Here is a 15,444-nt window from a genome sequence, read left to right as displayed (position 1 = left end):
GTTTTGTTTGGTCGTCTGTATCTTGTTTATCTGTATCTCTACTTCTCTACTACTGTACTATTGAAAGAGCAAACTTGAGTACCTCTAAAACCACACGACATTAGATCAATCAAACTAACTCATATCTGACAATCCATATTACATCAAAGATCAGCTGCACAAATTAACGCTCCAGATTAAATGTTCTGCCAGGCAGACTCTACGCCCCCCGCGATGCGCGATCCATCCCAGGCAAACAAACCTCCGCACATCAAGCCGCTAAACGCATCATCCCCTACCCCCAACAGCGCCCCGCCTCCCTCCCCACCGCCGTGCTCCCCTCTCCCCACGGACGCCCTCCCCGCCTCCGTTGTTGCCCGCGCAACGGACGCCATCGTTGCGGTCGCCGATCCGCTCAAGACCCCAAAGCACGTCGCGAGGACCTGGAAGGCCACCACGGAGCTGACGCCGCTCCCTCCGGGCCTGCTGCACCAAGGAAAAGCGGATCGAGTGGGGCGCGGAAGGAGCCGAGGTCGGCACGCCGCCCTCGCGTGGGCGTGTCGGCGGCGAACAGGGTGTCCCCCAAGAACCGGTCGTGGGCCAAGAAGACGGTGATGTCCCATGCAGACGTCGCACAAGTTCCTGGTGGCAGCATGATGAGTGGGCTCAAGCAGCGACCCGGCGTCAGCTTGACGGCGTGGACTGTCAGGATATCATCCTGATGCGTGGTGATCAATTCAGTCATGGTGAGAAGATGAGCTCTGCTCTGCTATACTCAAAAGTGTGCACCACAAAGGAACGAGAAACTCTGAAACTGTACATGGGTCAGTGATCTATGGATCAGTTACATTTCGCTTGATCGTTTTTTTAATCTTTCAAGAATACCAGCAGTTGGTTTCGTTTTCAAACTAATTAGGTAGATATTTGTGCAAGTTTATAGAAATTTGTCATGCTTAGCTAGCTGCTCTAGCAGTCAGTTGAATCTGTGTTTAGGTTAACTTTTAAGGTTTGGTCTGGCACAACTATATTTCAACGGAGGTAGGAGACACTCACGAGGCAAGATCACTTCACAAGGGCTATTATAGCAAAGAAAATCGCTGGGTCTGCAATTCTGGATCAAAGGTAAGCTCTTCTTGCTTCTTCCATGATCAATTAGGCTTTAAAATAACTCTTTCCTAGATCATGCTTGAAATACTAAATATGTTATCTGCAGGACGGAGAAAAGATCCAAATTCGTTGATGGAGTTAGAGCTTCCCTACAGCAGAGTCTTAGGTAATTTATGTTCCGACCAAGATTTTACTGCAAAACCAAATTATGAATGCTTAATCTGAGCTATTTCTCACTCAGTTTCCTCTAGGTCTCTACCAATTATTGTTTTTCTTTTGAGGTGGATGCAGCTGCTGGTCACACTTTAACCACACGTCAATTGCACGAGTGGTGTGGCGCCATCCTGTACCACAAATCATGCCAAGAATGATGGGTGGTGTAATCCTATGCTAGCTATAGTGCTAGACTGATTTCGGAAACTCTTGGAGCTCATCTTTTGGCCTGAAACACCAAGAACTAACCTGCCACCGCACTGACTACTGATTAATACAATGGAGTTCATTTGATCCATCTGATAAAATACCTATTGGCGAATAAGCGTGAAAAGTAATCACCCACTCTTTCCGCAGTGGAATTCGGGTATGCCCGCTCATCTATTTATTTGACTGTTGTTATAAATAGGTTCATCCGGGTCTGAAATGTTAATGGAGTTGTTTCATTCCTCACACAATCCCTTTCAATTGGATCAGTTCTCCTTTTTGAATCACTCTATATTCCATACATATATGTTTATTATGTTAATCGAGACTTTAGAGCAAGACATTTATTTTGTTGATATTACCTTCAAGGGAACATGGTACCTACGATGCAGGAGGACTATTGGAAATCAGTTTTAAATCTAATCAAGTGTATACTTCTCCTTTGTCTCTTCTGCAGCCATGATGTTAAGAAGTTCAGTGTAGGCAGGAGAAAAAAATCTTGGTAAGCTACAATCTTCTGATCACAATCTTACTTTTTTATTACTCTTATTAGTGCTTCCGTTACTTTCTACTGAATATGCTCAATGGGCCAGGGAGTGGACCTTTTTAGTTAGTTATTATGTATAATGGGGGATTACTTGATTTGCTCATCCTTATCTGGTTAGCGATCCCGTGCAAACTCAAGTGATAATTTGTGCATGTTGTCTTTTTAGTTCTATAAATTTAATAAGCCAACACCTTTCATTTAAACAAAGTCGAGATCACACATCAATTTTTGACCTAGAGCCATTTCATTGCCAATAACTATAAGAGCAGCTTTTGCATGGTAATTGATAGCTCTTCCTCTCAGGTGTGTTCTCTTTTTAGCATAATCATATCCCAGTGTGTTGTATATTCTTTTCTCCAGTGAGGGTCTGTTGCATGACCAATTCATTTCTCCCTTCTATCTGATTGCCAGACTGCTGACGACTTTCCGATAATTTGTATGTCTTTTTCGACTGGCCATTAGTTTCAGAAATTAAGGTACCGTGATTTGGGAGGAATAGATGTGTACACACTGTTGTTACATTGCAGGAGGGTGATTTGTAGTCATTTTCCTATTGTGTATGCTCTGTTCTACATGTTCAGATTGTCCTTTAGCAGCAATAGGTCTGTGCTTTTTAACTGTGTTTTAGTTGTTCATTTTGAATTACAGCAAAAATGTCATGTTTAATAATCCTCCAGCAGAGTAGTAATCTTTAGAGGTTCGGTAGTTAACTCTTGCATTTCGGATACTGTAGAGGAGTATGTTCATATGGTCAAGGATGGTATCATCGACCCTGTGAAAGTGATCCAAACTACACTTCAAAATGCAGCAAGGTACAACTTCAGTTCTCTAACCATGTACTTTATGTATGACCATGGCCATTAGTTCATGTATTTGTTTACTGACGGTAACTATTTCATCTGATGGTACTGCTATCGTGTCACACAGAACAAGTACTCTGATGATGGCAAGAAGCATAATGTTAAATGAACTGGGTAATGTTGAGGTTGATGATAGCTTGCTTGTGTAAGTTTTTATAAGTTGTACAAAGCCATGAAACTGGATTCAGAAATAAGAAATGGTCGCTTCGACGACGGCGGTGGCGGGCACCGTGGCGTGGACGACGGTGATCCCCTCGGCGGCGGCGATCCGCAGCAGGTCATGCCGGCTCTGCACCAGGCTCGCCGGCATGAATTGACCCCCTTCCGCCGCCCTACGCCCCACCAGCTCGGCGTTCACCTCCACATACGCCTACTGGCACACGAACTTCACCAGAATTCACTTGCAAGAGATTAATGTGTTGGGGGAACTATATATTAGAAAAGTGTGTATTTTTGCAAGAGGATATATAATTGATGCAACTTATATGAAAGATGGTCTGATATTTGGATTAAAGAGGCATACTTATTCATCTTTTAAAAAAAGGCATACTAATTCACGAAGAATAATATTTCAAATTTTCTGGATGTTTGATACAATGTACGTTTGTGTTAGACGTGCATTGCACGTGCATACTTACTAGTCTCTACTACTCTCGTGCGTTGCCACGGGCTTTTAATTTATTTATTTTAATTACACATACAAATAGAATGCATATCAAATTTCACATGTATAGATTTTTTTTGATTACGCATATAATGTATAATTTCTTTTGTATTGTAAATATTTATTATTAATATAAAATTACGGTAGAACATTCTGTTCTACTGTCTTCTCTTTCAAAAAAATTAATATTTTACATACATAGAAAAGATAGCCTGCAATAATTGAAAAATAGTTAAAATCCACTGCAATGTAACTTCTTGATGATGTATACGTAGAAATAGTGGCGGAGCTACACCAGAATTCCTAGGGGCGGAACACAAAATGTGAAACTTTGAGATGGCAAAATACTTTTTTCTCTCCTAGCTAAGACCTGTGTTTATTTTAAATTTCCTTCACAAAATTGTCCAAGACTGGGGCCACATCACCCCCATAGTACACTAAGCTTCACCAGTGCGTAGAAAGCAATGATCCACATAATTATATATTATAATTAAGATTTACATGATGCGCTTAAGATATTCCCGGTCAGAACTGTTGTCTTTAGCTTCATTTGCACAGTATCTATAATACGAAAAATATTTCTCAACTCATGACCATCCTGCACAAGCACTATATATTTAGTATGAAGATTTATCCAAGTTAACATATACCTGAAGATTTCTCGTGCACATCTACAATTTACTTTTTTATCAATAAATCACTCAACATTTATTTCTTTCTCCAACTCAACTCTCTCCGCAACCCCAGTCCATGGTTTCCATCTCAATTAGTGATAGATTCGGCTCCCAATCCCCCCTTCCACCTCCATCGACAACACATCTGAATTTCAAACACGTAACGATATAATTGTGCTACAGTTCAAACCAAAGCTCTCTATCTCTCCTCTCTCATTGTAATATGTTACTCTCCCTCTCTCTCCCTCTCCCCTCTGTCTCCCTCCCCCCTCCCTCAAGACCATCAATCACTTGACTTTGAATAAAAAAGGTGCCGTATAAATAGCATGCGATCTTGCTAAATATTGCAGTGTAATAACAATATAGTACTTGTGCAAGGGCATGAAAAAACTTTGCAACATCACTCTTAGGAAAAAAAACAAAGCTAACACCTCTTATGTTATAGAATTGTAATATCAACGTGTGTGCTTCTACAAGATGTCCACACCATAATAAAAGTGAGATCAATACGCCCATTCTTCATACTTGAACAAGCTCAAGTTTGTAATCAAAATGTGAAACATGCTAGTGCCTATTGGAGTTTCAGATTCCTCGTTACCCAAGTTTCAGTTCCACACCTAGGTACTCCTTGACGTGCTATAGCATGGCCATTAGAGGTGCTAATCATGCCTTTAGTGCACTGATACATCTCTTGCACCTAGAGCGCACGATATGCCAAATCATGGAAACACCAATTCAGACGCAAAAGGACCCATGGACACTGCACCACTCAGGATAACAAATGAGTGCGCCCCTCGAGACCTAGTAGAAAATATGGCCTTCCAGCGAGGAAGTATAGCAAACAATATACATGTTATCCTCATTTTCACAGGCGCAGAACTACAAGAAAATTTATCACCCCGCTATAGCTAACAACCAAAAAATGAGATTACATGTGTGTGCCCTTCTTGGTAAAAGAGAGAAATATGAAACAAATCTTTGCATCGATGATCTTACCAAACAATCAGGACAACGAGACATCATCCTTTGCCTACTACATGAAAAATCGCAAGATCCCGAAACCATCGACAGATGATGTTGTGTCTGCTCAATACTTTCGACACCGGTAGGCTAATGGCAGCACCTCTTCTCCTATTCAACTGCTGCGTGCAGTTTGTTGTTGATGGTAGTCAATGACAGTGCAACTCTTGGGAGTTATAGGCATCCAGTCGACAGAGACGGATTCTAGGGAGAAGGCCAGTGGGCATCAAAAAATGTTGTCGATGGTTTTGGTCAAGTGTGCCACGGATTTACATTGCACTCATCCATGAATCGATCTTCTCGAGTGAGAAATCTCCTCCGGTACTTCTTGTAGTCTGGTATGCCTAACTCGAGCCAAGGCTTCATATTGCCCATTGTAGTGCAATTCTGCAGAGCTCTATGCAACCTCCGGATTGATTCCATAATCATATCCAAGTCCAGACATAATCGGAGGTAGATGAGATTTTGAAAAGACAACAAGCTTAAAGAAAAGGCAGCTTCTCGGAGAGATACCACATCTTTTTTCTTGACATGCAACACAACAAGAGTGTCCTAATGGTATGAAGCATCATTGTCCGGTATTACACCAGAATTATTAATAAAATGACGATACTTGCTCAGTAACAAAAATGAATGCAGCATGCTACCTATTCCATGCAAGTAATTGATAATAACCTAAATTTCACCACATATAAAGTGTCCAAATGTTCTTCCAGGCCACTTTATACGCACGCTCAGTTTTTTATACACTGTAACGTGTGAAACCAAATAGAGAAGACTTATACCAACCTGTTTAAGTAGCAGCAGGTATTTCTCTGTCACTTTATGCTTCTAAGTTGGGTTTCTACTCCCTTTACAAATAAATGCACAAAAGACGTATCACAACCATAACCAATGAGGCACCAAAAGGTACTCCTTCCATTTCAAAATATAAAGCGTCTTTTGACGGTCCAAATTTGTGCTTTGACCAACAATTAGTCGACTAATATATAGCTTACGTTACACAAAATAGACACCATTATATTCATGTCGAGAAGCACTTTCTTCTGATTATGATTTGTAACAACAAAGAGAAATTTACGGTCAAGGTTCAACAACACACTACATTTTCAAACAGAGGGAGTAACACTCTAATGTCCGTTTCAGTCTGATGTGTGTTGCTAAGATATGGTACCCATAACCTGTTTGTGAGCTATTAAGAGGGAGAATGCATGATCGACATCTGTTTTGCACGAAGAGGTGAATTATGGATTCAAATAAAGATAATTCATTGGCTGCCAAGAAGAGTGTAAAAAATCTAGATCATGTGCCACTCTCACTTTGTAGCTTTGTTCGTACCTCTACATCAACACAAAGGAAAGTAAAAGTATGATGATAGTAGATATGCACAATAACTTACAATCTGAGTAACCAAATGTAGTGGTTGAGAAAGAACTGCAATCCTTTGCGTCAATAGTCAACATGTAGAAGAAGACCCATCTGATCATCCGAATAATATATATACAATCTGCATTGTAAGCAGTACATTCTTAACCTAGATCAGGAATTGCAAGTAACAAGAATTTTTTAAATTATCTATTCTAGCTGTAGACTCTGTTGATTTTTCTAAAGTTAAATCCCTAATTTATGGGTTCACAATTCTTGAGGGATTTTAACTTATATATGGCATGTTTATTACTTTGCCAGAAATTGCAGAATAATGAAGCCTAAATAACAGTGCATCCGGAGAATAAAATCATTTTTATGAAGTAAAAAAACTCTGAGCCAAAATTTCAAGTTATTTAGATGCTGAGCTTAGTGCTGATGCATCGTTGTGCATAGTACTATGTTATATTACACGCTGGTGGTGATACAAGCAGGATGAAATTGAGTATTATGGACTAAACTCTTGCCTGAACTGTAACAAACAGCCCCAGGACCATGAACGATCAATCTAGATATTTATGTTACCTTCTAAAATCAAGGCCCTTGAGTTTCTTCGGAGCGGGCTGTTTTTAAAACCAAACCAGCACTCAGGTAGATAGAAACCATGTTTTATGGAGACCACCCTAGAACTACATCCTTTTCTTCTAAAACTTCTCCAACAACATCTATCTTGCTCAATGCCCCACAGCTAGTCATTAGAAGGCAACATGTGAGGTTATCTGGCTTAATATTCTTCGCCTTCATCTCCTTAAAAAGGCTACCGATCTTCTGATGTTGGCCCAACTTCATGCAAAGGGACATCAAACTATTGATGGGGCAGAGTACTGGCTGAGATGCCAAGTTCGTCCATCTTGCGATAAAGGTCTGGAAACTATCCGGTGTAAACCACCAATAACTACGGTATTGTGTATCGACATATTTGATGAGCACCTTCGAAGAACACTTTAGGAGTAGAGATTACTCAAGTAACTATGATTCAGTAAAACTGGAAGGTTATCATGAGCATGTCCTGACCTGGTGTCAGTTTCGAAAGTTTTTGTAAATATTGGAAGATATAACTAACATGAAGGAACATCAGGTAATCCCATAGTAGCAACCTACCATTATAGAAGTTGCATCAGAACAAATAGAAACAACCTAGTATCATGATGTTGCATCACAATATGAAGAATGCCATCCTTTCTGGAGCTACTGCAGTCCTGAATCATTTAGTTCTATATCACAAATACCGCATGCCATCTGTCTTTTGAGTCCATCGTCAGTCTTCTTCAGAAAAAACATCACAAGCCCAACAAAAGCTTCATCTTCCACCAAAAGAGCACTTGCACCGTTGCCTTGATAAAATACTTCAGATTTGTTAACTTGATTGCTGCAGATTACCACACCGAACTAAAATGAACCAAAATAGGACAGATGAAATTAATATTTCAGACGTCAAGTTAATAATCATGAAGAATTAGCATCTCTTTGAAGATTGTCTAGAGTGGAATCAAAACAGATTTTGTTCTAGATGTACACTAAACAAAACAAACACTTTTTTAAAAGCGTAATCTCGATAGTGAGAAACATCAGAAAGGGCATTAGACAGGTACATAGATAGTCTTAGCAAATATGTAACACTGGTAGTTTTCAAATTAGTCATAGCAGGAACTTTGCATTATCTGTTCACTACGTCTACAATTCTACATGATTCATTAATTAAGTTGGCAATTTTTTAAAGAGAGTTGGCAAATGATTTTAACCTCCTACAACTTCTTGCTAATGGTCACCGACTAATAATCAAACAAAGACATGCACGGTGCTTAACCAATAGTAATTTAGCAAATTACAAGTTAACTGAAGCATCAAATTAATTGACAAATTCTTGCTCATGGTCAACGACTAACAATCAAAGTAAATTTCCAGCATATGGATGTAGAGGCAGTTGGTTGTGGTGCCTCAGACCTCTGGACCCTGAGGCAGGCGAGGTTGCAGTTGGTCCTCCGGCCACCATACACAAAAGCTATGCGGAAATCACCTGTACACATGTGGTCCGACACATGAATGAATCTCCACGAATGAGACAAGTTCTAGCAGGGGATGGCAATCCAAGACGAACAGGTTAACCCTAAAATCAAATTCTTTGCCCAAACAATCAATTTGACAAATCCAGCTATTGTAGCAGAGGGGGAGGGCAGGGCGTCTTACTCATGGACGTTGGTCTCAATGACCTGGCAGACGAAGAGGGAGATCATGGAGGTCTTGGCAGCCCCTGAATGGGCATGGGCGATGACGCCGCGGACGGTGATGATTGGGATGACGGCATGTTGCTGGATGGATACACCCTTGACGACGGCTGGATCTGCGGGGGAGGTGACGGCGCACTACTGGATGGATATGCCCTCGACGACGGCCGGATTTGGAAGGGAGGTGACGGCGCGTGTGGAGGCCACGCCCGTCGCGGTGCTGGTGGAGACTGTTGGGAGGTGGCGTCATGCGAGTGGCGGCGCATGGAGAGAAGGATCGGGACGGGGAGATGTAGCCTGCAAGGGCGTCCGTGGTGTGGGGCGGCGCTACAGAAGGAGACGGCATTAGGAGAAGAGAAGCATGCGGGGAGGAGGGATGCACACCGTGCAGCTCGTGGAGGAGACTGAGTCAGGGAGAGATGCGATGAACGGGAGGGGCTGGCCCCGAGGAGTGACGACTCGGTGCGTCCATCGGTAGGGAGGCTGGCCAGCGCGAGCTGCTCCCTCCATCATCGCCGTCGTTTGGAGAGGGATGCAGGCGCGTCAGACACGTTCATCGGCCACGGCGAGGGGGACAAGCCCGGCGGCGGGATTTGATTCGGTGGGCGGCTGCGTCCTAGGGAGGGAGACGAGAGCGGTTTAGGGATAGAGCAGATGGGGTCAATCGGGTTTTTTTGTGCGTGTGCGTGGTAAAGGATGATGTAAAAAAACCAGGGTGAAAGAGGGTGGTGGGAGAGGAGGACGAAAAAAAACGATGAAGGTGGGAGGTGGGACGAAAAAAAAACCAAAACGGAGACTACCAACTGCTCCTAATGGAGCAGTTGGTAGCCTGGTACGCCGGTTTTATCTTTGTCCAGTTTTATTTCACACCTCCCACCATTCCCTTCCACGTTGGTTTTCTTATTCATTGGTTTATTCCCTCTCCACTATTTTCTTCAAATTCAGCACTTTCCTATCATATAAAAGATCACGGATCTAACTTTACAAATCAACCGATTCCTCTCATTAGTATAATTTATTTTAGAAAACAAATAACAGATTTTCAGGAAACAAATAACGGATTTTAAGGAGATTAACTGTAAATCATAACAAACAAATCTTTTTATGAAAGCATTTCCTTCCAATTATAGTGTTTTTTCTCCACCATCGCTTCCTTTCCTAGAAGCTTTTTCTCACGATAAACGCCCCTCCCCAACCCCCCACAAGTCTCGCGCCCCTCTCCCTCTGGCCAATATCTCCTCCCAAACCGTACGTCTAGGGTTCCGGTGCCGATGCCGGCGCTCAGTTCGCCTACAGCGAGCCAGAGAAGGTTGTGGTGGCATTGGCGATGGCAACAGTCATAGGGGAGGAGGAGGGTGTGGAGGAGCCAGGGAGCACGAGCATTGGTGAGTTTCGTCGCAACCCGACGCCCATCTAACCCAATGCTATGGAGGATGAGCTCTTGATATACGCGCTTGTCTAGCTCGCCGCCATTAATGGTGCACAACCAGGGCATCAAGAGTTTTCCCTCTCATCGTCCTCTTTTGCTTGACGCAACGTGCGCCTCTCCATCACCCTCTGGCTCAGCGCCTGCGGCGCTAGGTGAAGCAGGCTGAGAAGGAATACCCTGAGGCGGCAGGTATGGCCTCTGGGTCGAGACTACTGCCCTTAGTGCAGCCCCTTGCATGGGCATGGTCGAGGCCGGTTCGTCCGTCATCTCCTACAGGCTTGGTCGGGGAGTGCGGCCGACCTTCTGTACGTGGTTGGTGGGCTGGGGGCACGACTGCAGCATGTAGGTGCCAAGGATGGAGGAGGATTAAGGTGTGTTGCGGCGCTGCAGCTTGTGATCTACCCTCAAGGGATGGGATGCATAGAGGTTGGCCCTGGGGAGAGGAAGCGTGTTGTGCTTTGCCACGTGGCTCAGAGAAGATTCCTCTCTCTCTCTCTCAACTTCCTCCCTGCTAATTTCTCTCTCTGTACACAGATGGAAATCAGAATAACAAGGCTAGCAGGAGAAACTCTGATAATCTCTGTCTCTAACAGGTGGTATTAGTTTATGCTTTTTACCAAGAGCCAATAATGCATTCTACAACTTTCCCTGCTGTTAAATAAATGAACTTTGCATTCTGTTAAATCACGGACTGTAACCATGACCACTTCTCCAGGAATCTCAAAGGAATTTTCTCGAATACTTATCTGAAGGAGGTTCAATGTGTTATTCCTACATAATACGATATTGGCGATTCCACAATTGTTGCCTTGTTTGGATACATGGTCTGGTTTGGAGACCCCCTAGAATGGTTAATCTCTTGAAGCTTAAGGTATGCTAATAAACATTAAAAAGTGAATGCTGCAGCTGCCAATAGCCTATGTGTTGTAGTGCGACAATAACTATTGTGTATTGGTATTGAAGGGAACTACGCAATATAAACGGCGAAATAGCTTGTATAATCATGCATGCGCCATGCCGCAGAAGGATTTTATTATTATGACCTATCGTATATACTATCAATGTTGTTTCATTGCTTGGAAAAATGTTTTAGCCTCCAAGGCTAAAAGCCTACAATCGTCATTATCTTGCCATTCCACATGAACTTCTCTTGGTTCCTTCTAACTTGCTTTATTTATTGATCTATTCATATTTGGAAAACGTAGAATAATAATGCAAAGAACAGTGTTGCTTTGTGAACATGAATCAGGCTGAAACCCTGCTTACTGAACTAGGCAATGGATTAATTATTACATCATCTCGTCATGTATTCTTGACCGGGCTTGCTCTTGTACTATTATATATTTAGCCTCATTTTAATTTGTAGAACTGTGTAACTAATTTTTTTTATCGAACTAATTTGTTGGGAAATTTTACCAATAACTATAGATCATGATGCCGCGTGTTGTTGCGCCCGTCTATTTTTTGCAATAAAATGATATGAACTTTAATTTGTGGAGTACTTAAACAGCTTTGTCCCTATTGAGTGTCAGATATGAATTTTGTTAAAATTCTACAAGAATAATTTTTACTTGCTATAGAAAGAAGAAATATCCGTCATGACATCTTATATTCAGGTTAGCTGTAAAACATTGTAAATCAGCCTACATATACTAAACTCTTTCACTGAGCATGTGATGAAGTATTTTTATTTCGCTTGATTAATGCATTTACCTGAAGTGCCCAATAAATAAATAAGAACGAAATGAGTCAGGGTTAATTGTCGGATTCCGGGCTTCGCAGACCCTGGATAGATTTGAACTCTGGGGTGCGTGCGAAGAACTCAACCTCTCCAGTCTGCCAGCTCGTCGATCCCACGGCCTAGCTCGATGAATTGGAAGGAAATGGGACACAACAGTTTACTCAGGTTCGGGCCACCTTGCGGTGTAAAACCCTACTCCTGCTTTGTGGTGGATTAGCCTCGAGGTGGGCTGAGGATGAACTAGTACAGTGGAAGAACAACCTCAGGAGGTGTGTTATTGGGTGAGCTGGTGGGTGTGAGGATGGACTGGATCCATCTCCCCTTCAACGGTGGTGGCTAGGCTCTATTTATAGTGGCCTTGGTCCTCTTCCCAAATGAAGGCAGGAAGGGATCCCACGACGGCCAAATTCGAAGGGAGACAACTAGTACATCTTATCCTGACAAAAGGTAGTCTTCTCCTGCAAAGCTTCAGGTCATGACGCCGTGGTGGGCTCGGCGATGACCTCAGTCCTGCCGTCCTGGCGGTCTTGGTCTTGTAGCATGGAAATGGAAATCTTTGGTTGATTCCTCGGGACTCTGCGCCTGCGCTTGCCTCCTTAGCGCCAAAGAGGAAACCTGCTATACTATGCCCGCCGGCGCCCGCCTGGCCTTGGTCGTCATGGCTTGCATCATCCAAGCCTCGCAAGGTGGGGCCTTGCATAGAAATCTCCGCTCCTCAGGAGCCAACCTGAGGAGACCGCTCCTTCTGGGGGTCTTGACGTCGTCCACCTCGCGAGGGTATTGTGCTGTTGATGCTGAAGATGGGCCGTACTAGACCGTCGATGGAGCCACGCCGCGGGCACGCAAGTCTGGGTACTCCGGTTCCCAGAACGCCGACAGTAGCCCCCGGGCCCAAGGCGCGCTCAGCCTTGGCTTCGAGGCGAAGCCAAAGGCAAGGGCGGAGCACCGCGGGCCCCAACCGACTGCGGCCTCGGTAGACGCGTGGCCCTTGATGGGACATGGGCGTCTCCGCTTCCCCACGCAGCCTCAGCAACCGTCCCGGGTTGACAAAAAGGCTGGCGCCTGCCGCTGAGCCTTCATTGCCTTCCCTGCGTCTTGCTCCAGATCCCCTTCTCTCCCTGCTCAGAGCGCCTCCAGATCTGCTGAACCCTTCCCTGAGCTCGCCACCGATGGTCACCGATAAGGCGAAGTCAGCACCTCCTGCCGCGCGCTCGACCTCCTCGCCTGAGCTGGCCCTCAGTGCATCCACCGTCACTGAGTAGAGGCATCTTGCCACCGTGCTCCCGTTGATGGTGAGCAACGCCAATGAGGGGCGGGAGACGGCGCTCCGGGTAGGCTCCGCCGACCCGGAATCCCTGGGGGAAACCTTCTACCCCTTCTTCCTGCACAGCGTCTTTGCTGAGCTTGTCCTCCCTTTCTCCAGTTTCTTCTTCGCCATCCTCAACCATTACCAGATCCACGCCCTTCATCTTCATCCCAACTCCATCCTCCTCCTGTCGATCTTCGCCTTCTACTGTGAGGCGTTTGTGGGGGTGGCGCCCTCTGTTGTGCTGTTCCGCCATTTATTCTACCTCCGGATGGGCAGCGCCCAATGCTCCGGGTGCGTCTGCTTCGTCTTGTCTCATGGCAGCAATGCGATCTCAAGGGCCGGGAAGAAGGTGGAGGACTTTCGGCACGAGTGGATCTTCATGGATGCCAAGCCTCTCACGCTCGGCTGGAGCTGCCGACTGCGTTGCCGACGAAGCTGGACCGGTGGGCTCACGAGAAGCTCACCGACCCCTGGGCGGAGCTGCTGCTGGAGAAGATGACGGCTGACCTGAAGGCGGAGAAGCTGACAGGGCCATGGTTGTCAGGGAGTTCCTGACGCAGCGCCTGGCCCCGCTCCAAGCGCATTCGCGCCGTCCGTGGAGCTTCAAGGGCGCGGAAGACGACCTCCGGCTGCGCTCGGATGACTTGTCCGACGAGGAGCTGGGCAAGGCCGTGCGCACCTTGCTTGAGAAGGATCCGGGCGGCCTCCCAGAAGCTTATCTCTCGCTGTACCGCCGCGCTGACGGGGAGAAGGTAGCTGCCGCCATGCCCATCTTCAACGAGCGGGGGCTCGTGCCGCTGAAGCCTTCCCGGCCCCCTAGCTCCCCGGTGCCGGTGTCCTCTGGCGAGCACTGCAAGGAGGAGGAGGACTCAAAGGCGACCTTGGAGGGGGTGGGGGAGACCTATCCCTCGCGGCAGTGCTATCTCCTCCGCCTCCTCTCCGATGACGACGACGCCGGTGAGCGCCTAACCAAGGGGTTGCCACGCTCCACCGGGGTTGCCACGAGGTCTGGTGGCACCCCTCTAAAGAGGCTGAAGCAGGGGACATCAAAGAAGGGCGGGACGGTGTCGCTTCCCCGGGGCGGCGCGTCCGCCTTATCGCCGGCTACCACCGTCGTGGAGCCGGCCGTCGCGCGCTTGTCCGCTCCTAAGAGCGCGGCGAAACTTGTGCCCAAGAAGCTCGGGGGCACCGCGCTTCTAGGCAGGAAGAGGTCGTACGTCGCTGAGGACGAGTAAGTATTTCATGTTGTCTTTGTTTCCTGTCTTTGACACCGTGCTCACGATGTTCTCCTCCCGGTGGCAAGGTTGACGTTGGCGGCGAAGAGGAAGAGGGAGGAGGCCAGGGCCGCCGAGGCCAGGAGGCCCGCCGCGGCCATGGCGACCCTGGTGCGGGAAGACGAGGTCGCCTTGCGACCACCCACGATAGAGATGGCTTCTCATGACTTGGGAGCCCAGCCTCAGGAGAAGTCCGTCTCCGTGGCTAAGCCGACTCCGGAAGCGCCCGTCTCCAGTGCACCCGCTGGGGGTCTGAGGGCTCCGGAGCCCCCTGCCGTTCTTGCCGCTGTTGCTTCGCCGGCCCAGGAGCCAGTACCGCCTACCCCCCAAGGTGTCGCGCCGGCGGGCCATGGCTCCTTCGCCATGTCCGGTGCTCTGGAGGATGCCTTCGCTGCACTGGGCCGGCTCCGGGCCAATCTTCAGGGCACCGATCGACGCATGACGACGGGGTGTCTGGGGCTGGTCTCTAGGTGGCTCCAGGCCAACTCGTCTGCCAGGGCAGCCTGGGGCCAGGCCAAGGCCACCGCCGAGGAGGGCAGGAAGGTGGCCGGCGTGGCCGCGGCTGCTCGCGAGGTGGTGCTGGCCGACGCAGCAGCCGTCGAGAAGCGTTGCCGCACGGCGGAGGCCAAGCCGAAGGCTCTCCACGACGAGTAGGCCGCCCACACCTGTCAGCTCGAGGAGCAGGAGGAGAAGCTGAAGGCCCGGGAGGCTGCGCTCACCGACCGCGACGTCGAGCTGGAGCAGGCATCCTAAGAATAGGCCGCGGAGCG

The 15,444-nt window shown here is 46.7% G+C and overlaps 1 long non-coding RNA gene across 1 annotated transcript; it reads left to right on the top strand.

Annotated features, from left to right (window-relative positions):
- Window positions 1–971: 971 nt before the first annotated feature.
- LOC123097258 (uncharacterized) lies at window positions 972–3,092 on the top strand. Its single transcript, XR_006446926.1, has 4 exons — window positions 972–1,101; window positions 1,193–2,008; window positions 2,787–2,865; window positions 2,981–3,092. It is a non-coding gene; the product is annotated as an uncharacterized lncRNA (long non-coding RNA).
- Window positions 3,093–15,444: the final 12,352 nt, after the last annotated feature.

Source organism: Triticum aestivum, chromosome 4D (assembly GCF_018294505.1).
Source record: "Triticum aestivum cultivar Chinese Spring chromosome 4D, IWGSC CS RefSeq v2.1, whole genome shotgun sequence".
NCBI classification, from domain to species: Eukaryota; Viridiplantae; Streptophyta; class Magnoliopsida; order Poales; family Poaceae; genus Triticum; species Triticum aestivum.
The sequence above is the reverse complement of the archived record's forward strand: the minus strand, read 5'-3'. Positions and strand labels throughout refer to the sequence as shown.